The following is a 25564-nucleotide window of genomic DNA, read 5'->3' as shown; positions in this document are numbered from 1 at the left end:
CTCTTTTATTAAATGCCAGTCTACCATTGAGAGGTTAGACTCTGGCAGCTTAGTTACTCTTTCAAGAATAATTGTTTCAGCTGCTGTTCCACTGCACATCAGAAGCTATTGGCCCACTGCCTGTTCAGCTGCCTTCAAAGAAAAGGGCACGGTACCTTTTCCAGATTGCAAAGGCCACTTCAGGGATGGTGCCATATTGTCCTGGCCTCAGAAGATGCCTTTGATAAAGCCATAATCACACTTGTTTTGGCAAGAAACTGAATCATCTCAGCTAGTCATCTCAAAATTGCTCTGAGCAGTTGTAATCCAAAGCTGATCTGTAGATGATGTTTGTCAGCTTAGTGATATTATTATTGTCCTCGTGGAATTGTTGTTGTTGTGGGGCCCCATCTTTTTCCTGAAGACTTCAGTTGATGTTAGGCTGGCTGTGACTTCCTGCAGAAAACTGGTAAGAGACTTGAACACAAAGACATGTATAGGCAGCTAATTGAAGCCTTTTTTTTTTTTTTAGAATTAGTTAGTATTCTATATGACCATTATCTTAACAAAGTTTAAAATGTTAAAATATATATATATATATGTGTGTGTGTGTGTGTGTATATATATATATAAATCTTGTAAATTTTGATATAAAATTCATACTTTTAGGAAAAGTTTAAAGAATCAGGATAGAATCAAAGAATCGAGATTAGTAGTAATAGAATAATCCCTTAATTAATTTGGTTTTTCTCCTGTCCCATTTCAGAAGATGGCTCTTTCTTCTGGTATGATACAGGGAGTTTGCATTTTCCTTTTAACAACATGCTTGAGTTTAAAGAAGGAGAGAGCCATTCTTCAACTCCAAAGCCAGCTTTAAATTTTAATTGAACTGAGACTACAAGAAGACCAATAGTGTTAAATTTCTTTAGAAAAGAGCAGAAACAAACATTTAGGAAGACTTATGAAATTTTGTAGATGATATACCAATAGGCCATTTTACTCTTTTTTTTTCTTTCTTTTTTTTTTAAGATGTATTTATTTATCATGTATACAGAAGAGGGCACCAGATCTGATTACAGATGGTTGTGAGCCACCATGTGGTTGCTGGGAATTGAACTCAGGACCTCTGGAAGTGCAGTTGGTGCTCTTAACCTCTGAGCCATCTCTCCAGCCCCATTTTACTCTTTTTCTTGGGACAGATGATTTGTCCTTTTTCTTCAGTTGTCTCATTTGTCCAGTGTTCTTCAGATTCCTTAGCCTTCATTCTCCTAAAAGACAAAAACAAAAACCTTTCTCCAAGGCTAATTTTGGGGAGGTTCCCTTTTGGCAAGTTATATCTGATTAAATGAAAAGGCATGCGTTAATGATATAAGTTAGTTTAAATTGGATGGTCATGCTGGTTGATGAACTATCACCTCCTCTAATTAAGAGGTCTCTCTTGTTCAATCGAACCTTTATCAATTTTGATGGTATCCACAGCTTATCTTCTCCTGTAGAAACAAAAGCAAAACCTTGTCCCCAACATAACACATATCCTGGTTTCCATTCTAAGGTCAGCACATCCTTAAAGTATATAGGCTGATTTAATTCTGTAGTTTTTTTCTATTATCCAATGTCTCTCTGCAGCTGTTGTTCCTTTCTCAATAGCACTGAGAAAATTCAAAGTTAATAGAGCATTATGCAGTATATTTCTGGGGGATTTTGTTACCCTTTCTGTTTATTTAGCATATCCTTTAGAGTTCTGTTGGATCTTTCTATAACTGCTTGACCTGTAGGATTATGTGGTATACCTGTAATATGCTTTATATTGTAATAAGCAAAAAACTGTTTCATTTTACCAGAGACATATGCTGGAGCATTGTCAGTTTTGATTTGTGCAGGAATGAGTGATTACAGAATCAGCTTTTTCAGAACTCAAAGCAGTTGCCCATTGAAATCCTGAATAAGTATCAATGGTATGGTGTACATATTTCAATTTTCCAAATTCTGCAAAGTGAAACACATTTATCTGCCAGATTTCATTCCTCTGATTACCCTTTGGGTTACATCCTGCTGGTAATGGTGTCTGATTGTAAAAGGAACAAGTAGGACATTTCCTTACAATTTCCTTGGCTTGTTGCCAGGTTATGGAAAAATCCTTTTTTTAAACCTTTACTATTAACACAATGTTTTTTTTTATGAATTCTGAGGCCTCCAGCACATTTCCTATCAATAATTTATCAATCTCATCATTACCTTGTGCTAGAGGGCCTGGCAGACCCGTATGGGATCAAATGTGAGTTATATATAACTCCTGATTGTATCTTGTAACTTAATAAATAGTGAAGTTAATTCTGGCTCATAAGGGATAAATTCTGCAGTCTCAATATGTAATACCACTCTTTCAGCATACTGACAGTCAGTAACTATGTTGAGAGGTGCTATCGCCTGCGCAGCTGGAGCACGAAATCTGGCGAGGGACCCCGAGGTTAAACAGGACTCTAGACACCCAGTTTCAGTTCCTTAGGGAAGCAGCTCTCTTTATTCGAACCAACATGGGCTTATATACCCCTCCAACAGCAGGGGTCAAGGAATGGTTACTCTGTATCCAGAGGCAAGCGGGACACTGTTTTCCAAACAGGAAAAACTACAGGGGAACTGATCACCAGCACCCTCCGGAACCCAACTGCACATTTTTCACACAAACAACTTAACTGGGACAGGACAAAAAAGGGCATTTAAAATTAAGGCAGCAAACTTACTGCTGCCGACAGAGAGGTTCTGAAAAAATCCATTAATACCAACAGAATAGCATACAATTCCGATTTTTGAACTGAATTATAAGGACTTTGAACTACTTTACTTAAATTTTCTGATTTGTAATTTGCCTTTCCTTGTTTGTTTGCATCTGTATAAAATGTACAAACTCCAGATATGGGTTTTTGCCATACAATTTGAGGCAAAATCCAATCAGCTCTCTTTATAAGATAAATTCTATCCACTTTTGGGATATTTGCTGTTAATTTCTCCCAAAAAATTACTGCAAGCTCTTTGCCAAGGTTCACTTTCTGTCCATAATTTTTCAGTATCCTCCTTAGTTAAAGGTACGACAATTTCTGCTGGGTCTATTCCTGCTAATTGACGAAGCTAGCAAGATAATAATTGAATCTTTGGCTTTTGAGAACGTGAATGCAGCATGCAAGAGAATAATCAGGCCTTTAAAGGCAAGATCTGCACTCTTGGAAGACTGGATGAGCCTGAGCCTGAGCCTGAGCCAAGCTGAGCCTTAGGCTGAGGCTGAGGCTGAGGCTAAGGCTGAGGCTGAGGCTGAGGCTGAGACTGAGCCTGAACTGAGCCTGAGCCTGAGCCTGAGCTAAGCTGAGCTGAGCTGACTGGCCATTCCTTAAGGGACAGCTTGCGTGTATGTGCATCTTTTTATACACATGCCTCTGTTTTTCCTTTTGCTAGTTGAAACTGACATATGATGACTGGAAATGAGGCAGCTGCCTTGGATCTTGAGGTGGCTTTTGGAACAGCAGCCATGGCAGTAAAATAAACAAACAACTAGAGGTTCCTAAGTCTGGCTTGAACTCTGGCAGCAAAGATCCACGCCGTCTGTACGTCACTGGTATCTGGATGTCACTTCAAAAGAAAACAAACATCATTTAAGACTTGAATCTACTGATGTCTTTCATCAAATCTAACCTTTAAAAACACAGAAAAAGAAAACCACCCAAAATAGTCCCACCCTGTGATAGAAACGACAAGCTGCCACTGAACTCATAAGATGCCATGTTAACGTGGATTTCAGATCCCCAGAACCCATATAACCCTGACAGGTATGGTAGCTGCATTTCATCCCAGCACTGGGAGACTGAGGCAGTAGATCCCCAAGGCAAGCTGGCTAGATGAGCCAGAATTAGTGAGCTTAGTTAGGTTCGGTGGAAGAGCATGCCTCAAAGAAATGGAGAACAATTGTTGAAGATACCCAACGTGAACTTAAGGCCTCCATACACATAGGCCGACATGTGCAGATGCACCCACCCACCTACACACACACACACGTGCAGCCAAACACATTTGAATATGCCCACACGCCTACACACCACATATACACACAGACTTCTTTTTAGATTTAAAAAGACAGCACTCCATGTTAAAATATCAGGTCCCTATTGAAAAGGAGATTAGAAAATATGGAAAACTAGAAATAAAAGGGGCAGGGGAAAATAATCACTCCTGAATTCACCATGCAAAAAAAAAAAACACATTTCATATTTCTGTGAATTTCCTTTTAAACCTTTCTATACCTCTTTAAAACTTAGCTCTCATGTACTAAGTACTTTTGCATTAATAATCGTGTCAGGGAACGAAAAGGGTGATTCCTTTCTTGGCCATCATGGTGGGCACTTCTATAACAAAAGACAGACAATTAGCAAGTGTGCACCACCACTCCTGGTTAAAGGTCTTGATTTCTTTATGGCCAACTCCTAGACAGAACAGCAGGGAAAATTAGAGTTGCAATTCTTGCCTCTACCTCTGGCTTTTATGATTGTATTGGTTACCTTTCTATTGCTGTGATAAAACATCATGACCAAGGCAACTTACAGAAGAAAAGTTTATTTGGGCTTCTGGTTCTCGAACCTTGAAGTCCTCAAGGGTGGGGGCAGTATGGCAGCAGGCATGGCATTTGGAGCAGCGAGATGCGTGTTCACATCTTAACGGGCAAGCATGAGGCAGAGAGCGCATGCGCTGGGCATGGCACCAGGCTTTGAAACCTCCAAGCTCATCCCCAGCAAGGCCATATCTTGAAAACTCCTCAAACAGCGCCACCGACTGGGCACCAAGCATTCAAAGACACTGGGGACCTTCTTAGGCAAACCACCACAAGGCTTTTGTGATTCACCTGGGGAAATGAGATGTGACAGACAGAAGGAAGGAGAAAGTCAGACAGAAAGTTTGCTGCTGACCCGGCCTCTGAGGCCTTGCCCTTGGAAAATGTTTTCCAGGCTGTAACACTGTGTTACTCCTTTGGTGCTTCTATGACAGAATTCCTGGAGACTGGGTAATTTACAAATAACAGAACTTTATTTTCTCAGTGGGGTGCAGTAGCACATACCTGTAATCCCAACACTTGGGAAGGCTGAGGCAGGAAGATCTCAAGTTCAAGGCCTGCCTGGACTCCACAGTGAGACCCTTCCTCATATCCATAGTTCAAACCCAAACCTTACCACAAATTCTTTTTTCAATGATATTTTATTTAACACTGCATTTCATGTGTTAGGTTTCTTCTTCATTTTAATTAATGAAGGAAGTCACAAAAAATTTTTGATTGGCCATAGTGAGAAGCTGTCTAAAGACAAGATGCTAGCAAGTTCAGTGTTTGGTGAAGGCCTACTTCTCAGAAGTGGTGCAATCTTGATGTACTTCCATGGTGGAAGGAAGAAGAGAAGAAACTCAAGCATTAAAAAGCAATGTGTGTGTGTATAGGCTAACTTTACCCAGGAGAGATCTGTCTTCATGACTTACTCATATTATGAAGATCCTGCTTCTTAATGCTGTTTAAATTACAACACACACACACACACACACACACACACACACACACACACACACTTTTGCCATACTAATGTACACAGTACCCATCAACAGATGAATGGATCTATAGAAAATGGATGCCTACGGGTCACTGGAATAACTCAGTGAATAAAAGCGTCTCCCACCGAGCCTGATAACCTGAATCTCATCTGTGGAATCCACATGTGGGAACAGAGAGCTGGCTGCACAAGTTGTTCTCTGACCCACACATGCACGCCATGACATGTACACATACTTACACATGCACAAAAGTACACAAAATAAATAAACGTAATAAAAAGTTTTAAAGGCAAATGGATGTATAGAAAGTGTGGTACATTGACAAGATGGGAATTTTAGCATAGAAAAAGAACAAAATTATGTCACTTTCAGAAAAATTCATGGAACTAAAGATTAACATGTTAAGCTCAAAAAAGCGAGACTCAGAAATAAATATTACATATTTTCTCTGGTGTCCAAAGACTAGGTTAAAAAAATACACATGAAAATAGAGGAACTCTTTGGTGAGAGGAAGGGAGCCAATGGAAAGAGGTGAGAGGCAGATGGGGGGGGGGAGCAGTGAGAGGATAAATACCATCCAAAGAACTGTACACATGCACGAAGATGTCTTAAATGAAACATTATGCTATACAGCTAATCTATGCTAATAAGTGAATGGGGTGCTGACCATTGTGACCTGACTGTTACAGGGCAATGAACAGCTTTCTGATTGGATCTGAGACTGTACTGGCACTGTCATACTGCTGGGAAGTCCATGGTTTAGGAAGTCACAAGCCCTAGGATAGAACCTGCTACTCTAATTTTGCAAAGTGGCTATGCTGTCCAATTGCCTTGTAAATATTTACGTCCATAGTCATTGACTAGTGTGCTTTCCACTTGAGCCAGAGAAGCTTCTCTTTGCAGCAGGCAACAGCTGATGCTGAAACGCACAAGAGTCGAAGGGCAGAGAATAAGAGCCTGAGGGCTCAGCTCTAAGTGAGATATTTTTCTCACTCTCTACCACCACTACCGAGATTCAGGGGACATTGAAGAGGAGGGGAAAAGAATGTAAGAGCTAGATGATGGTGAGGGACACTTGAAATGCACACTTCTGGCACAGCATGGCTGTTGCCCTCATGATCTCACACCAGCTCTCCACCTGTGCAAGACTAGTACAAAATCAATCCCACCAAACTTCTGGCATGGATTGGGAAGGTGCTGCCCAGCCCCATCTCTTACCGAGGAGTTATTGGTAATTGGGTGCTGCTTGGGATAGAGAATCATGCTTATTTGAAAGTGTGGCCACAGGTAGATTTCCCATATTCCAATGGGTGCCCCTGCACCCATATATATCCAGGAAACACTAATTGAACTTAATGATATGGGTTTTTTTTGTGTGTGTGTGTTTGTGTGTGTGTGTGTGTGTGTGTGTGTGTGTGTGTGTGTGCGCGTGTTTTGTTTTGAGACAAGTTTTCTCTTGTATAACAGCTCTGGAAATCTTGGAACTTGCTTTGTAGACTAGGCTGGCCTCTAACTCACAGAGATCTGCCTGCCTCTGCCCCCTGAATGCTGGATTAAAGGTGTGCACCACCACCTGGAGTATTATTTTCTAAAAGAGAATATAGAATTGGGAGGGGCCATGTAGGAAGTGGTGCTTAGAGTTGGCTAGAGAAAGTTGGGATGGATTTTTATCAGGTTTCATTGAATATACATGTATGAAATTCTCAAGAATAAAGACAAATTGATATTATAAAAAATCAGAAACAGTTCATAGGGCATTCCAAAACTAACAAATAAAATAGTATGTTTCTAAGGTTCAGTTAAAAAAAAAAAGAATAATATTCTGGGTGGTGGTGGTACACAGCTTTAATCCCAGTACTTGGGAGGCAGAGGCAGGCGGATCTCCAAGTTTGAGACGAGCCTGATCTACATATTGAGTTCCAGGACAGGCAGGGATACACAGAGAAACCCTGTCTCAGAGAAAAGGAATGGCTTTGGCAGTAATATTAACGTAGAATTTAGCTCTCCCTGCCCTACCCCAATACAAATTTTCCATTTGTCTCCCACATGATTATGCTGGTAAATAAAAGAATGGCAGGAGTAGATTGTGAACTTTCTTCTGGGTTGAAGTCATGAATCAGTCATGTTTGTAATTCTTCTAACTCCTATAATAATGTACTGCTCAGAGAAAACCCCTGAGAGCAAACAAAAGGGATACAAAGTACACTGGCATTTGTATGGGAAAGGCCTTTAAGTTTTTAATAGCATGTGTGCGTTCCTTATTATTCTGGAAGCCACAAGTTAACAAAGCCGTCAGTGTTGAACTCAATGCTACAGAACAGCACGACTTAGCAAACAAACACAGCTCCATGTTACAAAACAGCTGAAGCCACAAAGTAACATCGCTACATTTTATTAAAAAATTGTTAACAATGTAACTGTAAGGATTTGGTCCTTAATTACGTCATCAACCCTTTGCGGGCTTCCCAGCCTAAAAAGCGGGTGGGCCCTCTGTGGGCTCTCTGTCCCCTCTCTTTCCGCTACTCCCCCCTTCGTCGACGACCCCCCCCCGTGTCTCTCTCTGTCTCTGTCTCTCTCTCCCCCCACCCCAATAAAACTCTAAAAAGGTAACCATGGCTATGATTCTTTTAATCAGCATGCTCCTCCGCCGGCATGGCCACCACCGGTGACCAGCCACGAGGGGCAGTGCCGTGGCATAACCAACAGTAACAATCTATTATAAAATGTTTTTGTTTTATTTAAGTAGTTCTGGGCCCCAAATCACTATTTTAAAAAAATCTAAGGTATATGCCAAATCATTTGTTTTAGTTTACTTAGTACATATGTAAGAACTGAGGAGACTAAGTTATCTAAATAAGCTGTCATTTAATAAAGTAGTTAAAGAAACCACTTTAATAAAAACACATCAGAATCCAAAGAAACCCATACAAATTTCTTTTCTTTGTCATTTAAAAAGCCCTGCCCAAGTTGGGTGTAGTGGTACATACCAGGAATCCTAGCACTTGGGTGTAGTTGGTTCTTTTTCACTCTTTGCTCTTTGGGGGCCTGGCACCCAGCTTCCAAATAAATACACAGAGTCTTATTCTTACTTATGAATACCTGGCCTTAGCTTGGCTTGTTTCTAGCCAGCTTTTCTTAAATTATCCTATCTTTTGCCTCTGGGCTTTTCTCTTTCTACCTTTCTTCACTTCTTACTCCACAGCTTGCTGTGTGGCTGGGTGGCTGGCCCCTAGAGATCTCTTTTTCTCCTTTTCTCGCTCCTAGATCTCTTCTCCTCTATTATGTCTGCCTGCCAGTCCTGCCTATCCTTTCTCCTGCCTTGCTATTGGCCGTTCAGTTCTTTATTAGACCATCAGGTGTTTTAGACAGATACAGTAACACAGCTTCACAGAGTTAAAACAAATGCAACATAAAGAATGCAACACATCTTTGCATCATTAAATATTCCACAGCATGAACAAATGTAACATATCTTCAACTAATATTCCACAACACTTAGGAGGCTGAGGCAGAATGATACAGTTAGTCCAGACTACATAGTGTGAACTTGTCAAAACATAAACAAATCATTCAATCAATAAATAGATAATAAGATCACTGAGGTATTTTCCAGTGAGTCTGTCATTGATGGGAAATACAGTATAATCATGGTATGCAAGCAAGTATTTGTGTTGCTGTGAAAAGCATGGATGTTTTTTATAAAATTTATCAGCAAATTCTCATGTTATTCTTATTCATTTCTTTGTCATTGATTTTGAAACACATTCAAAAGCCATTTTGGATGTTTGAATTGTCTTGTAGGTGTCATAATTATAACTTCCCTTCAAGAACTGAAAAGCTGTTTTCCCAATAGCTAATGCTAAATCCTAGTGAGTGTGTAAAGAAAAGCAGGTTGTTAACAGGGCGTGTGCCCTTCAGTGTGCTGGAAAGATAAAGTCCTTTACAGGTAAGCGCGGCTGGGCACAGCTGAGCATTTCCAACACAGGGAGGATTCCAGAGCTCTAGACTTCTTCACAGATGAGCCAAACTGTTTATCCTATGGAATGCTTGTCTCACTTAAAAGGTAAGGGATAAAAAGCAGTAGGTGGTCAATAAATGACAACTATTTGTAAAGCATTCTTGACAATGAGTGACTGTGCCCGTGCCTCCTGGGATGAATCTGCAGGTGTGAACTGTCACTCTGTGTGTGCTCTGTAAACAGCTATTGTAGACCTTTCTCTCCTTAACAGCTTGTGTATTGCTGCTTGGTTCAAAGTTTAGTCTGCACTGGTGAAGAAACTCTCTGAACTTAGATCTGTGCTTGTAGTCACCAGAGAAACAGGGACTATTGACCAGGAATTAGAAGCATTGGTTTTAAACCACTTGCTAGTTAAATTAACCCTGGCACTATTGACATTTTAGATCAGGCATTGAAAAACAAACAACAACAAGAAGACGAACCAAAACAAAACAAGAAATCCAGGTCTTTCTGATGTGGCAGTCACATAGATTAGCTGTCAAGACTTGTTCTAGGTTAGGAGAGACAACCTTTTAAATGTTTACTTTCTTTTATGTGTATGTTTGTTTTGCCTGCATATATGTGTCACTGGTGTCCCCAGGGTGTTGGCTTCCCCAGAACTGGAGTTAGACTGTTTGATATGAGCAGCCATGTGAGTGATGAACATTGAATCTGGGTCCTCTGAGAAGAGATCACAGTGATCTCTGATGAGCCATCTCTCCAGCCCCAGAAAGTCAGTTTTTAAATATGTTTGAAGGCTGTTGATGGGCCATAATCATAGGGCACTGGCTTATGAATAGAATCCAACTCACAGAATGATCAAAGCCACCAGGAACAGCGATGATTCATTTGAGTTCCATGTTTAATTGTGCTATGTGGATATCTCATGCTATGTATTATTTCTATCATGGTCTGACTAAAGAGTGTATAAACCTAGCAATTTCTGTCACACAGCTAATAAGTCATAGGACTAGAATCCAAATTCAGGTAGTGAAACGGGGAAAAGGGAATGGGGGCTGTATTCTTAGTTTCAGTGATCAAGAACACACTCCTAATCCTAAGAGTGAGGCAGGAGAGAAAGATAGGAGAAATGATGGGGACCTGGGAGGGGACGCATCCTGGCCCATGAGTTTCTGAAGTCCTCCTGTGTTCACCTCCCTCCTTACAGGTGTGCCTGGGGATTAAACTTGAGCTACTGCACCTGGCTACTAACCAGGTTCTGAGCAGTCAAACTTAGCTGTCAGACTTGCATGACACTTAAATGCATCGAACCATCTCATTAGTCCTTTTTGCCAACTAAAAAGCCATGGTAAGTATTTTTACATACAAATATTTTTGTTCTAAAGTACTTCTTTATATTTTCAAATGGGAAATCATTTAATTAGGTCATATGAAATTTATAAGGTCCTTGATAGGATTTGACAACTTTCAAAAGACCTACTTTACATCCGAATTTGTTTTAACTTATATCCACACTAGGGTATGAGAGTATCCACATCATTTTCATCAGAATTCATCCACAAGTTAAGCAAATTAGTAAATCGTATTTATAGGGAATACACTACTTATGTCTTTATTATTGAGTTTGAACATGAATAAATGTGGTAGACATTTATGCAATTTTGTGAATTGCTGTGCACACACTATTAAGGGCTGGTGTTTTATTTATTTTTAAATGTCTTATTTAAATTATTCTTAAAATCAATTAGGTAATGTAAGCAAATCATCTCTTATGCATTCATTCTCTGTCATAAAACATATAAATCATTTCACGTAACCAAAAGTTTTGCTCTTGAGCTATAATCACACAGTTCCATCTCAGAACCAAAACTGGAGACTCAGAATCTCTGAAGGATCACAAACTACAGTTGCAAATTGCTGATTGAGGGTGTGAAGTCTCCGAGCACAAATCACAGCGATGACACTTGCAATCTTGACCGCCTAGGCGCGCCAGCTGACCCCGAGCAGGTCTGGATCCCAGTTTTCTCTTCTCTCGCTTTGAACTTTAGAAAACTTGGGATCGAAAACGACGAAGGCTGAAACGGACAACGCGCGAGTGGCGTTCCGCTTCTCCTTCACACCAGTTAGCTGGCTTCTGGTTTTTTTTAAGACAGCAGCTGCTCTAGAGGCCACAGCCGGATGGCAATGCAGAAGTACAGCCAGAAGGGCAGGGCGGGGTCGGCGGCGCCGGCCCGTCCACTCTGACGCGGGGACAGGCCTTTGGGAGCTGCCGGGGGTGAGGCACGATGTGCGCCGCTGGCCTGGCCGGTGCAAACCGGAGCTCCGCAGCAGCTAAAACTTCCCTGTGGCAAGCTCCCAGCTGGAGGCAGAGGCGCTCAGCCATTTCCGGCGCGCCAGCTCGGACCCGAGCAGCGCGCCTGCGCAGAGGCCTCCCCTCCCGGAGGGGGCGTGGCAGCTGGGAGGCTTCTCTGCGCCTGCGCGCCGCTCCGCTGGGTCGGCAGGGGACGGGCTGTGTGGGTCGGCGTCGCGCAGTCCCGGGCGTCGTGGCCGGGTCGCTCTTCACGCCTCACTGCGGCGTCGCGTCGAGTCCCCGGGAGCTCGGCGGGGTGTGGGGAGGTAAGAGCCCCGGAGCCGCCGCCGGCCTCTCCTCAGCGTGCTGCGGGCGGAGGGGCGGGGTGGCCGCGGGGGCGCCGGGCTCCGACGGCCGGGCCTTGCCTTCCTCCGGGACCCGCTGGCCGCCCTGGGCGCTGTGCAGCCGGGATCCCCGACCCCACCGCAGGCCCGGCCCGGAGCGCACTGGGGCCCGCGAGTCCGCCGCCTCCGGCGCAGGGATGCCCCAGGGTCCGCTCCCGCTGCCTTTTCCTTCCGTGCCTCTGAAGAGATGACCTGACTTTTAGCCGTTAACCTGTTTGTACGACCGTGATTGCAAATTGTTACATTCCAGACCCATGTTCTTTGATTGGACGGAAAGCCGGCCGGTGAATTTAATATTAAGTTCATCTTTTTAGTCAAAGAAGGATTGAGTGATGTCATGTCATCGGGTTCCGTCATCTACTCAGCTGAGTTTGGCGTTTCTTGAGTTGGCAAAAGTTTAATGGTTTGCATTCAGTAGAGCTCTGATTTCTCACGTAACTTCTTTTTCTCTCTCTTGGATATTAAACTACGTATTTAGTGGTAAGCCATTTTAAAATTACGGCAAGGAATACGGAATGATCAGCTGCTTAACATTTTGACATTTTTCTTTGTTCTTTTTGCACCCCCCCCCCAGTGCATTTTAAACTTAAGGATCAGGATGCTTGCCCTTCCAATGGTTTTAAAAGCCTTACACACATACCGATTACCTTTCCACTATACACATAATATATGAGCAAAAGCCTCTTTGGAAGTAGCTGCCTCACAGATAAAACTAAATTCCTTTTATCCCCAATCATAATACTGTGTTGCACATAGTCCCTCTATGATTGAGGATAATGACAATTGCAAAATATTGAGAAAAAAATAATTGCTAATGCAGTATAATTACATTTTGGAAAGTAAAACTCAGAAAATTTTTTGTTCATATATTCACTTAAAAATAGTATTATAATGAATCATGGTGGATCATGACTAATCCCAGCCAGTAACAGTGTGCAGGCAGGAGGATTGAGCTACAAACCAGCCTGGTGTACACAGTAAATTGCTGTCTCAAAAATAAGGCTAGATAAAAGGAAAAACATTGTACTTGCTGAGTATCTCAATTGAAAATCGGCTATCTTTCCAAAACTAAGTTTAGTGAGCAGGATGGTCTTGTTTTACCTGGAAGCAAGTTACTTTAGTGTCTGCCGTGGTAGAAGACAGCCCAGTTCTTGTGTTTCTCAGTTCATCCTGGTGTGCTGGCTTGTTTAGCTCACGAAGAAAATCTCTCTTTGTAGTCACATGGTTAGAAAAGAGGACACCTGGATGACACTACTTTTAAGTGTTCTCAGCAAAGCATGAGAAAAGTGATTCAACAATTCTTCTATTAAATAGTCTATTCTCTTGTGTGTCTCACTTACAAACTTTGCAACATTCAAAGGTCCTTACGTTCTTGTGCACAGGTGCTGATGCTTTTCTGGAGGTTGAATTACTAGGTCATAGACTAAGCTCCCCCCCCCCCCTTTTATTTGGACAGACATAGAAATTAACTTGGATGGTTTTCATAATTTTCTGTTGTGTTCCCATGTCATTTGTTTGAATTATTCCCACCTAACAATTGGTAAAGTATCTGCATATTTTTCAGTAGTTTTGGGTTATTTTCTTGAATTTAAAGAGAGAATTGGGATTCCCCCAGACTATTTCTTCATGTTGTTCCATTGTTTGCCTGAGAGGCCATATCATTTGCTCTCAGTAGCGGTTGAGATTCTTTCTTAGAACTCACACCTCACCAACGTCAAGTTCTTTATTATATTAAAAAAAAAACACAAAACTTTGTTTCAACTTAGTAAGCAACCAATGGTGTTTTTAAGCCCTAATTATTTAATGTACATTGAACATTTTTTCATAATCGTATTATTGTCTTTCCATATAATTTATTTTACCCACTTGCAGTCTAGTGTCCAAATGCCTTTCTAGCATATTTTTATTAATAATTTTTATATTGTAAGATTGCATTATATCTTTTTTGTTTTGTTTCATTTTGGTTTGGTTTGGTTTTTTCGAGACAGGGTTTCTCTGTGTAGTTTTGGTGCTTGTCTTGGATCTCGCTCTGTAGACCAGGCTGGCCTGGAACTCACAGAGATCCACCTGCCTCTGCCTCCCGAGTGCTGGGATTAAAGGCATGGGCCACCACTACCCAGTGCATTATATTATTTTTTAAGGAAAATAAATTTTATCTTTTTCTACCCTGTTTACAAAAGTACATGCCTTTTTCTTCTTTAAAAATAAACCATAGAGATAAACGCTTTAGCTCTTAAAGGCTTACGTAAATACCTGCGCTGGATTTAGTTTGGTATTTGCCCCTCCATATTTTCTCCTTTGCTAATACTACCTTAACAAGTTATTTGTAGAGATGATTTTATATTGCGGAGTTTTGTGATTTTCTGTCATTCAGCACTGCATATTGGATATTTTCTACAGAAGTATGTGTAACCCAGGGCATAGTTTGGTACAGCAGGTTTGGGGGATCACTAGTTGTCTAATGTCAGACTCCTATCCTCTTGTATTCTTTTCCTAGGTCACTTCCTTTAACAGCTTTGTGTTGCCAACTTCCAAATCGTTATCTCAGACTCTTCTCTGCATTCCAGGTCCTTACATTCAGCAGCCTCTTGGACATCTCCCCCAGGATGTTCTCAAGGTACTTCACACAGTAGTGCAGAAGTGTTCCCTCCTCCCACTCCGCTTGAGTTGCCTGTGATGGTCAGTGTACTTCGTTGGTCTACGTGGTCCCCCGCAGTGGGAACCTGTTGAGTTCCAGCCTTCTCCTTTGTTTCAGTCTCCAAAGTTCTGTTTCTTTTCATCTTCACCCATCTCTGCTCATGTCCTCATCATCTCTCACCTTAGCAATTTTAGGTTTCATTATTGTTTTATTTTCTTATTAATCTTTTCTGTTGCTACCAATTTTTTTAAAACAATGAAGAGACTTTTAAAGCCAGTTTTTAAAAGTGAATATTATAAAAATGTGTTTGGAAATCTGAGAGTATATAAATGGCCAAGTTAGTAAAAATATCTCAAGTCATCGTTGGGCTGGCAAGATGGCCCAGTGGGTCAAGTTTCATGCAGCCAAAGCCTGACAACCTGAGGCGTTTGCTCCCAGAACACACATGATGGAAGGACAGAATTATTTGCTTCTGAACATTTTCTTCTGACCTCCACACCCATGCAAATAAATAAAGAAAAGCAAACAAATAATGCTCTTCTCACGTAAGAAGATTTACAGTCTTGTCAGTGCTTCTACAAATAAACTTTAAAATCTAGAGTGTATCGTACATTTTGTTTGTTTCTTCTATTTTTAATAGATTGCTAGACCGTAAGTACCTTCTGTTTGGTTGCAATGAGAAAATCCACAGCTTAGTAGCCCTTCATGTTAAAAGGTCTCAATGTAAAGTATTGCATTGTCATACCTTTTACAGATTGTTGGATTGTATTGTTTCCTGTATTTTTGGCACTTCAAACAATATAATGCTCAGCAGTGTGTCGCTGTGTTGAGATGCTCTGTAGATGTTCTTTAATGGATCCTTTGCGTGGGAAACTGATTTTAGAACTTTTGGTGATTGTTTGTTTGTTTTTTGTTTTTTAAGAAAGTGTTTCTCTGTGTAGCCCTGGCTGTCCTGGAACTGATTCTGTAGACCAGACTGGCCTTGAACTCAGAAATCCACCTACCTCTGCCTCCTGGGTGTTGGGATCAAAAGGCATGCACCACCACTGCCCGGCTGGCAATAGTACATTTTCAGTACATTCTGTATCAAGAATTCCTATACTCTTTTAAATATGTATGTATTTATTCATTTACGTTGGTTTTGTGAGAGACTGTCTTAATGTGTAGTGCTGGCTGGCCTAGAATTTGCTATGTAGATCAGATTGGCTGGTCTTGAACTTATGTGATCCTCCTGTCTCTGCTTCCTGAGTGCTGGGATTACAAGTGTATGTCACTACTCCTGGTCTACTTTTTTTTTTTAACCATTATATTTAATTTCAATTTTTAAATTTTTGTCAAAGGGATAATTAGCATGATGCATATACCTTTAATCCTAATACTCAAGAAGCAGAGGCGGGCAGATTTCTACAAGTCAAGGCCAGCCTGGTCTATATAGTGAGATTTTGTCTCCAAAGGGGGTGGAGTAACCATAATCTACATAAAGATTTAAATGATACTAAAGATTTATGGTGAAAAACCCAGTTACTCTTTCTTGCTCTCCTTACCCAGAATCCTACTCACCAGAGAAACCTATCTTAGTCTAGGCTCCCTATGTGAATCATAGAACATAGAAAGTGGTTTCAGTAACTATTTTTCAATTCTCCCAGGGATAATACAAAGACTAATACTTTAAATGCTTAAGAATGAAGTTAATTGGTTACTAGCTCCAGATGTCTTAGGGCAGTAAAGACTAATTCTCTCACAAAACTGAGACAGGCTGCTTCAGTGCCAATGAGTTCACTTTTTTAAACCAGATGTTTAAGTAGCATATTTAGCCGTGTACTTACTTCCCTTCCTTCCTCGTACCTACTGTGTTCTAGTTTGGGTACCGTTTTGTATCCTAGTCGTAGGAGTTAGATCTGCTGCTTCTACCTTCTCTGTAAACTCGCAGTGTACATGATTTCCCCTGGGGTTCTCAAGCTAGTTACATGTTAACTTTGAGTTACTTTGTGTTTGTATCATTATGTAATTACTGCTTTCCTAGAGTTACAAGTGACCTTGGTTTTTTTGTATCTACCTCTCATGCATCTTTATGAATATGTTTTACATCTTTTTGTTTTGTTTTGTTTTTCAAGACAAGGTTTTTCTGTGTAATCCTGGTTGTCCTGGAACTCAAGGATCTGCCTGTCTGTGCTTCCTGAGTTCTGGGACTAAAGGCATGCACCACCACACCTGGCCCATATGTTTTTTAATGTGTATGTAGTTTGTAGTCTTTGGGATTTTAACCCCTCAGACAAGATATGCTATTCACTTCTGAGTAGGTTCAAATGTATACAATAATGTCTGCTTTGCAGTATCTCTTATTGGATGTGTGGCACCTAGCTTCTACTTCTGGTCCTACAATGTAGCAGTTTTCCCGGGCTATCATCTTATGATCTTGTATGAATTCTGTTTGTCTCCCTCTGATAGGGAATAGTTTGTTTCCTAGATTCAAGTTTTTATCTTCTTTGGAGTCTGCATGGTCTTTGTAGAACACATCTTTCAGTATGTCTAAACAATATTTCCACCACCACACGTGATTAACGGCTTCATTTGTTACTTTTAGAGTTTTAGAGACATGGCCCCAATGTTTCTTTGCTCTGTTGTTACTATTGGGAAGTGTAATGCCAGAATGATGGCCAATTCTGTTACTTTTCTCTGGAAACTTATATTTACTCAACAGCATACCTTCTAAGATGGGTATTGATAAAGACACTGAATATTGGGCTAGAAAGATGGCTCATCAGTTAAGAGCACTGGCTGCTCTTTAAGAGGACCTGGGTTCAATTCCCAGCACATGTATGGCTCACAGCCATCTATAACTCCAATTCCAGGGGATCTGACACCTCTTCAGGTATTCATGTGGTCCACAGACATACATGTAGGCAAATCACCTGTACACATAAAATGACAAAAAAAAAAAAAAATTGGGGGAAAAGACACAATATATGAGAGAACAAAATACTAGGCCCTATCCTATCCTGGATGTTGAATTCCCAGGGGAAAATTACTCCAGATGGTAACAGTAAATGAAATAATTTATATAACGCCCTATAAGGACATAAAGTAAGTAGTTGCTTTAGGAACTAGAAGAAGAGTCCCGTGCTTGTGTTCCTTTCAGTCTTAAACACTTACTTGGAAAAGTCAGTACCTTTCCTTTTCCCTGCTTTCCCTGCAATAGTGTCGTTCATACATCTGCAGTAAGTTTTGACTCTTGTTGCGTTCAGCATTTCATTCTGTGATCCCTGACCTTAAAAGTCTTTTGTTTTTTTGTCAGGATCTTACACTGTAGCCCTGGCCTGGAACTTACTGTATAGCCTAGACAGACCTTGAACATGCAGCAATCCTCCTGATGTAGATTCCCAAATGCTGGGATTATAGGCATGAGTCACCATGCCTAGCTAGTAACTTTTTTCATCATCTGCATTGAGATGTATTCTTTGTGGTGTAAAGTTCTATGGGTGTTTTCAAGTGCTTTTTCTCTTGGTTTGCCATTACAGTATCATACAGGTAGCTTTATTCCAGGAAACATCTACTGTATTCTTCAGCCCTCTCCAGCCCTCCTGAGTTCCAAACCATTGGCAATCACTGGCATGTTCATTTTCTCTATAGTTTTACTTTTCCAGAGTGACATGTAATTGGATCATAGAGTAAATATAGATTCTTCTATTTAGCAATTTGTCTTTAGAGATCATTTCTGTGTTCTTGTGGCTTGGTTAATACATTTCACTAAATAATAATATGCACATGGTTTATTTATCTCTGTGGCCATCAAAGACACATGGTTGTGGTTGCTTCCACCTTTGGCAGTTGTGATGAGGTCACCCTCATACGTTCTCTTCCAAATGGTGATGTACACCTGTAACATGAGCACTGGAGAAATAGAGGCAGGAGGGTCAGAAGTTCATGGTCATCTTTGGGTGTAGGAATTAAAGGCATTCTGGCTAGATGAGACCCTGTCAAAAATCTAAATAAGTAAAAACAATTTAAAAAGAGCAAAACACATATAAATACAACACAATGCATGTATGAGTGCCAGTCAGGTGGTCTGTACCTATGACCCCAGCACTCCTCAGTTTTTATTTTTCTTCTATTTCTTATTTAGGATAAATTGGTTTTTCAATATACTTTCCCAAATTGGAAGTTTAAACTGTTGATTTCAAGTTTTGTTTCTTTTTAATACATTTAATCCTGTCAGTATGTCTGAGGAAGGAACTGTTTCTGCTGAGTCCCCAGCCTCTAAGATTCCTGCTGTTGACTTTTATGATCAGCTGTTGTCCCCATATGTTCCTCCTCAGGGTATGTGTTCCTGTTTCATAATTGCGTAGATGCTTCTTTCTCTCAGAATGTGTTTTGGTGTTTTCTTATCTCCTGCATTGTTTCTTCCTCCAAATCCCTTTCATTGGCTTAGCACCTGTGTTTTGTGTATATTTCTGTGTCTAGTCTATAATATAGTGATATATTTGACAGTGGAAACAAGTGCTAATGGGCTTTGTTGAATTGGGATGTCATGTGTTGTTATTGAAAATACTTCTGAAATATACCTTAGTTTAAGCTTGGTGTGAGCATAATTGTTGTAACTTTGAAATGACCTTTTCTGTCTGGCTGCTCTTTGGAGTATAGTTGTTTTCCTGTAATGTGCTTAAAAGTATGAATTTCTGTTTATTATTATTGTGATATGATGTATTTTTATCTGTTAAATTTTTCATGAATTCTGAAAAAATTCCTGGCATTGCCTTCAAAAGAAATTTTCCCATATTCTTTTCCCCTTATGGAACTCTTATTCTCATTCTATTGTTGGTTTTCTAAATTTCTATTTTATATTTATCTCTTCCTCATTTTCTGCTTTTATATATATATATATATATATATATATTTTTTTTTTTGTGCTCTCCACTTCTGAATCACTGGTAGCCTTAGTTCCTGTCTTTTGATCATAATTAGTTCTTAAAAAATCTTATCTCACTCCTGTTCATTCTCTATTCCAGGCAACATTTGAATGTTTTTAATTATCATATCCTTTTGTTTATATGTATTCTTACAAAATTTGAATTGCTTTATTGTGCTTTACAAAAATGATAGTTGGCAACACTTTAGAAGTTTTTTTTTTTTTAAACTAGTCATTCACCATAGACAGCTTGAAGAAGTTAGTCTTCTATTTTCTGGATTAATTTATATAGTTGCTTTTTTAAAATGTCATTTAGCTGTCCTTAGATGACTGAATTTCCTGCAAACATAAGTTAGTTTTCAGGTTTGGTTAGATTCAGGCTCGTGTTCTGTGTGATGGTGTTCTTCCACATTATTGATGGTAAAAACTGATCACGGAATTGCAATGTGTTGACCTAACCCTACATCATGAACATCAGACTTTTCCTCTAAAGTTTTAACATTCATTGGTAACAATTGCTTAGCCAATTTATTGCATTAGGAGCTACAAAAATATATTTTTTTTAAAGTTTAAATCCTTCTGCACATATTTACTGGAATTCTTACCTAAAGAATGTTCTCTTGGTAACTACTGTATTATCTGGAAGTCTATTCTGTAAATAAGTGAAAGATAAATTCTCTGCTAATTTTCCTTAATTCATTACTTTTCAGAGTAATAGTACTCTAGCAGCCCTCCAGTAGGTGGGCTTCTTGGGTTTTGAGCTTAATGTTATTATGATTGCTTGGTTTTTAAGTGTGTTCGATTTGTTTTCCTTTCTGTGTGTTCTTCATTGTTCTGGTGTTCACTTATCCCACTGAAGTGAGAAGGAGCCCCTTGACTGTGGGGCATTTACCCACCACCCCCACAGCTTCCCAGAGTTTTCTTGAGTGCGAGCAGCAGGAAATATTAGATAGAAGGATTTATAGCGGAGAATGTTGCGGAGATAAACAGATAGAAAATAAAGGATAGCCTCGAGAGGGCCTGGAACCTATTCCAACGGGCCCCGACTGTCTCTGGTCCAGGGTTTTTATAGAGACGCCAAGGGGTGGAGTAAAAGACCTCCTCCCCCAGCACAGCCAAGTGCAGGCCATCTCAGACACCTGCACTCAGGCCCGTGGTCCTAATCATCCTCTATTCGGACCTGCTGGGTCAAGCCACGAGGAACCCCAGAATGGGCTCCCACAGGTCCCCCCTTCTTAATATATAAAAAAAAATAACTATTAATGGCTTACAGCAATCTCCATAGCTGTTACACCTCCCAGTATGGGAGTAGAGGATGATATAGATGGCATTTCTCTTTTGAATTAGGTCCAAGGTGACCACAGCAGTCTTAGCTGCCTCAAGCCCTTTCTAAACCAAAACTCTTAAGGCAACTACAAACTTAAAGAATCCCTTAGCTTCATCATTACCATTAACAGGTTAACATAAATATTGCTATACATAGTCACAATTCTCTCAATCTTACAACTCAAAGCAAACTCTTAACAGAACCATTAGAATTAGCATATATGGTGCTATATATAGTTAACAATTTTCTCCGTCTTACAACTTTAACTCACTCATTTGAATTTTCTTGTTAACAGAACAGAGGAAAAACTTCGATGTATTCACATCAAACTTAAACATTTTCTTAACTCCACAAAACCAGGGTGCATTAATATCAATAGGTTTCTGCGAACATAATTCAATCTCATAACTCCTCCTTTTCTTTATAATTTTTTAAACAAAGTCTCAAACCTAGTTAGAGGAACCCAAACTTATCTGTTTGAACCGTTCCATTTGTAACATAAAACCAGTTCCACAAGTAATTTCATTTTTACATAAACAGTTTCACAAAACAACTCATAAATCACCAGTTAATAAAGCATATACGCATACACAAAATTGCATCTTGATTCTAAGTAGAAATACATTTCTTCATTTAAACAGTTTCATTTTTTAACCCAATTCCAGAAAACCGTTCCTAGGTCATTACTATAAGTAAGCTCAAAATTGTCCCATTGCAATGAAATCTCTATTGTTCATTTCATTTAAGTACCAAAATTCAAATGATAAATATTGGTACTAGCCTTCCAAATTTGAAGAAATCCATAACCAAAATGTTTTTGTAATTTTATCTCATTTTAAGTTCAAAAAGTTCAAACAAGAAATAAATTCTGGTATCAGGCTTTCACTTCCAAATATGAAGAGACGTTTTTCAACCAAAACTTTTTGCAGTTAATTTTTGTTCAAACAAGCGTCTCTGCAACTTTTGTTCTCAAAGACAGACCTTTTTAGTATAGTAATATTTTAAACCGCACCATTTTTGCTGTTAGCTCAGGTTTTTCTGTGCTGCGTTGATATTCCATGGATCTCAGCCGCGGATGCCTTGTGCTGGTTCCGGCGTCTGCCATTCTTAGCTTCTTAGCGGCTTCTGGAGCTTTTGAAACCATTCAGACTGCCTACTTTGCAGTCTACTAGGACACTATCTCCTATGTCTCAGGTGTTTTCACCATTTACATTAATAGACTCACACTTAACATTTACATACACTTTTTCGCAAACTCACATATAACATTTTTTTGCCTTGCAAAGCATTTAGACTCATATTCAACATTTACACGTTTTTACAAACTCACATAACATATTAACATCTACTTATTTATACTTTAAGGAAACTATAGAACTACTTTAGCAAATATATTTCCTATTAATTCTTATATACTTATATTCATTCCATCTTATTTCTTAAACTTACATTTACAATTAGCATCTTACAAGCTTATTACTACATGTCTTAAGACTACCTTAGCTACTTCTTGCAAGCTTATATTCTTAAAGGAACTCTATAGATCTATTTTACAAACTTATATAGGCTATCATTAGCATATATCTAACTTAGCAAACACCTAAAGATTTCTTAACAGATCTAACAAGACAGAATTTTTACAAACTCACATATCTTATTTTCATTTTTCTACTTCTTACTCTTAATTATTATCACTATCTCTATTATAAAGATTCTCTTAACTAGACAGGAAGTACGTACATCATTTCTAAAGTTTACAGTTTATAGTTAGCTTTGTTATAAAGCACTGGGATTTAGTGAGTGTTGTCATTATAGAGTTGTGATACTTGTTGCTAGGGGATTGTAACATTCTCAGGACGACGCCACACTCCAAAGTTGCCAGTTCTCTCAGCCGTTCCGGACTGGCAGAGATGCACTGTCAGCAGTAGACAATTTTTATCTAGAGGCTGTCCCTTCACCCAAATTTATAGTAGCTCCCCTAAATGCCTCAATTCAGACAAATGTTTCTATTACAGCAGCACTTTTGGTTTGCTCTACTGAAAAACTTCACTTTATTAGCTTTAACTACTAATGTTATTAGCAGCGGTGATATTTAGCATTGATTTCTTATAAGGAACTTTCAGGTAAAGCAACTCTTTTGTAAGACAGCTAGATTTTTCTGAAGTTTGTTTCCCATCTATAAAGCAGTCATTTCTTTTTTGAATGCCTGTTTCTTTGTCTCCTTATTAGATTTGCAAAGGAATTACTCATTGCAGGCAGTTTGTTCAAAAGGCAAAAAATGTTTTTAATTTCAACAAGTTTTTTCATTTCTAAGACAAAGTTCAGTGTATAAACTGCTTTCCCTTGTTTTAAGGATTTTAAAGTGGCTTGTTTGCTCTTAAAGGTAGCTTTTTTGTCATCCAATTACCGTAAAAACTTTGCACAGCTATTAGGGTCAATAAGGCATTTTACCAACAGAGCCCCAAACCGCGAAGCACCTAGTTCCGTATCCTTTCAATTTTTCATTGGAACTGACACTTAAACTCTTAGATGATTTTCCTCCTTATTCTTTTTAAAGGCTGTATTTTAAGTTTACCATGAATGTATTTTTGAGCTGACAAAAGTGTTTCAGGGCAATGTCGCCATCATTAGCGGAAAAACTACCTTTCCCAGAATGCATTTCCCTTATATCAGTCCATAATAATATCAGTCCCATATCAGTCCCTTATATCATTTCCCATATTTCTTGTCGTGTTTGAGAGTCAACTGGTTCTCTTTTACCAGACTTGCTTACAAATTCTTGCCCGGGAGGTTTGAACAAAGTTTTTTTGCTTTTGCAACGGGAGATTTGAACAAGCATTTTACATTTTCAGCTATGGCACATTGGGAGGTTTCTGGTCTCTCCTCAGCTGGCTTCAACAGGTGTCTCTCCTTCATCAGACACTGGCCCCGGATCAGAACCACACCTGCCTCGTTAGCCGGCATTGAGGCTGGCATTTCTGATAGCAACTTTCCTCGGGGCTTGTGCTTGCCTTAGCCAGTCAGTGAAAAACAAGATCATTTGCAACAGAGCTTTTCCATAGCTCCTTCAGAGATTTTCTCCCACTGATCTTATTCTCTTTTTGTTTATTCCTTACCCCCCAGATGCAGAGCTTCAGGTATCTGTCTGCAGCTCTGTACCTCTGCTAGCTGCCTTTGGAGGTAGGGGCTTTTTTTTCTCCCCCGGAATCTGCCTCAAATTCTAGCAGCTTTTTCAGGTCACATTTTCTGGGGAGGATTATGTCCCTTCTGGTTCTTCAGAGTCTTTCTCCCAGACAGTTCCCAGTTTGGTCTCAGTTCATCCCCTCTACCCAAGAAACGGTTTCCAACAATAGAGAGGCGGCTTTCCCTGCTACTGAAGGTAGGGGCTTTTGTCCGTTTCTATTTTTCGGGGTCTGAGGTTTGTGTTCATAAATCAAGCTTAGCAAGGGAGGTTTTCGCCATTTCTAAACTCCCATTAGGACAGGTGCTTTGCCTCATCAGGCCTTCACCTAGCCCAGTCCCCCAGTGAGTTGTTTGCTTGTCTGGGTGCTCAGGACAGAGCTTATGCCAGAGGCAATCACCCCTCAGGGCTACACTCCCTCATCTCATCAGGAGTCAGTTGAAACAAAGCTTTTCTCAAAGAGGTGCTTTCTCTGACAGAAAAGCTTTACTCCTGGATAGTTCTGTTCTGCCCTGGCTGGGCTCTTTCCCCAGACAGCGTTCTGACTCGGCAGCACGACTGCTTCAGACACAGTTCAGCTTTACTGTTTTTCCAGAAAGGTCCTTTCTCTAATAGGAAAGCTTTTTCTCAGATTTCTTTTTGCAGCTGTAGACCTATCAACCCGGGACTTGTAGGAAAGCGGGCAACTGTGCCGTTCCCACCGGCTTTAGCTTTGTTTGTTCATTAGCAATCTTCCCCTGGATCCTGCACCTTCCTGCCTCAGCTGTGTGCTCCAGGAAGTTTACAACTGCAGGAACCCTAGTATCCCCGAAATGCACTCCAACTCAGAGACGCTGGTCAGTCACCTCTGGGTTTTTGGTCAGAAGCGAGGATACAATGCTAACAGTTTGCATTGCTTCAGGGGATCTTTGCATTAGGAAGATTAGGAGCACCTTTTCATTCTGAAATGCTCACTCAGAAACAAAGCACTTGATGCCTCAGCTCCGCTGTAACTGAAAAGCTTGGCTTTTTTGCTTTTCTCAGGTAAAGTTTCCTGCCTCTTTGGGCTCTCTGTAGCTCTTTACCCACACTCTCCCAAGCGTTTCCCTCAGGGTACTCTGACCCACTGTCTTTTACTAGCTTGAAGAGACAGAGCTTTGAAGGGGTTTTTAGAAACTTGTTCCTGCCTCCTGCACTGCAGGGAGGATTGTTAAAGCTTGAAAGAGAATTTAGGTTTTGCTGTCTTAAGAGGTTTGTTGTTTTCCCTTAGAGCTAATCACAGGTGGTCCCCATACTAATATCTTCAGGTGATTCTAATTTTTGTC

General features: G+C 40.1%; 1 protein-coding gene across 5 annotated transcripts in view; it reads left to right on the top strand.

Annotated features, from left to right (window-relative positions):
* The first annotated feature begins 11965 nt into the window (after nt 1–11965).
* The window catches only part of Zfyve16 (zinc finger FYVE-type containing 16), a 64081-nt gene continuing 50482 nt past the window's right edge, over nt 11966–25564 (top strand). The window contains exons 1-2 of one of the 5 annotated variants that reach the window (XM_015998998.3): nt 11966–12130; nt 14706–14825. The gene's annotated coding sequence lies outside the window, so the exon portion shown is untranslated. The remainder of the gene's footprint in view (nt 12131–14705; nt 14826–25564) is intronic. The other 4 variants (XM_006980487.4, XM_042261620.2, XM_015998997.3 and 1 more) reach the window with 4 other exon arrangements.

This window comes from Peromyscus maniculatus, chromosome 15 (assembly GCF_049852395.1).
Source record: "Peromyscus maniculatus bairdii isolate BWxNUB_F1_BW_parent chromosome 15, HU_Pman_BW_mat_3.1, whole genome shotgun sequence".
In the NCBI taxonomy this organism is placed as follows: domain Eukaryota; kingdom Metazoa; phylum Chordata; class Mammalia; order Rodentia; family Cricetidae; genus Peromyscus; species Peromyscus maniculatus.
This window is presented reverse-complemented; position numbering and strand designations above follow the sequence as displayed.